The sequence below is a fragment of the Trichechus manatus genome, unplaced genomic scaffold, assembly GCF_000243295.1.
Source record: "Trichechus manatus latirostris isolate Lorelei unplaced genomic scaffold, TriManLat1.0 scaffold00067, whole genome shotgun sequence".
NCBI lineage: Eukaryota > Metazoa > Chordata > Mammalia > Sirenia > Trichechidae > Trichechus > Trichechus manatus.
Window position 1 is genome coordinate 4815608 of NW_004444003.1, and position 1474 is coordinate 4817081.

At 34.9% G+C, this 1474-nt stretch overlaps 1 protein-coding gene across 1 annotated transcript in view; it reads right to left on the bottom strand.

Annotated features, from left to right (window-relative positions):
- CAMK1D (calcium/calmodulin dependent protein kinase ID) overlaps window positions 1-1474 on the bottom strand; it is a 550843-nt gene that overhangs the window by 413711 nt on the left and 135658 nt on the right. The window lies entirely within an intron of this gene.

Below are 1474 nucleotides of genomic sequence, written 5' to 3' on the forward strand. Positions count from 1 at the left end.
AGACTTAAAGACACAAACAAACTAAAACTCAAAGGATGGAAAAAAATATATCAAGCAAACAACACTCAAAAAAGAGCAGGAGTGGAAATATTAATCTCTGACAAAACAAACTTTAAAATAAAATCTACCACAAAGGATAAGGAAGGACACTATATAATGATTAAAGGGTCAGTACAGCTGGAGGACATAACCATAATAAATATTTATGCACCAAACGAGAGGGCTCCCAAATACATATACCAATTCTAACAGCATTGACAAGAGACATACACAGCTCCACAATAATAGTAGGAGACTTTAACACACCGCTTTTGGTGAAGGACAGAACATCCAGAAAGAAGCTCAATAAAGACACGGAATATCTAAATGCCACAATCAACCAACTTGATCTCATAGACATATACAACAGAACACGCCACCCAACAGCAGTCAAGTATACTTTCTTTTTGAACGCACATGGAACATTCTCCAGAATGGACCACAGATTAGGCCATAAGACAAGCCTTAACAGAATCCAAAGCATCAAAATATTACAAAGTGTTTTTTCTGACCATAAAGCCATAAAAGTAGAAATCAATAATAGCAAAGCAAGGGTAAAAAGCAAACACATGGAAACTGTACAACACTTTGCTCAAAAACTACTGGGTATAGAAGACATTAAGGACAGAATAAAGAAATTCACAAAATCAAAGGAGAATGAAAAAACATCCTACCAGAACCTTTGGGACATAGCAAAAGCAGTGCTCGGAGGTCAATTTACAGCAATAAATGCACATCCAGAAAGAAGAAAGGGCCAAAATCAAAACATTAACCCTACAACAAGTAAAAAAAGAGCAGCAAAAGAAGCCCTCAGGCAGCAGAAGAAAGGAAATAATAAGAATTAGAGCAGAATTAAATGAAATAGAGAAGAGAAAAACAATTGAAAGAGTTAACAAGACCAAAAGCTGGTTCTTTGAAAAGATCAACACAATTGATAAACCACCTGCCAAAATGACAAAAGAAAAACAGGAGAGGAAGTAAATAACCTGAATAAGAAATGAGATGGGTGATATCACAACAGACCCAACTGAAATTAAAAGAATTACAACGGAATACTATGAAATATGTACTCTAACAAATTTGAAAACCTAGAGGAAATGGACAAATTTCAAGAAATACACTACCTACCTAAACTAACAGAAACAGAGGTAGAAGAACTAAATAAACCTATAACAAAAGAAGAGATTGAAAAGGTAATTTAAAAACTCCCAACAAAAACAAGCCCTGTGCCAGATGGTTTCACTGGAGAATTCTACCGATCTTTCAGAGAAGAGTTAACACCACTACTACTAAAGGTATTTCAGAGCATAGAAAAGGATGGAATACTCCCAAAATCATTCTATGAAGCCAGCATAAAACTGATACCAAAACCAGGTAAAGACACCACAAGAAAAGAAAATTACAGACCAATATCTATCATGAACATTCACGTAAA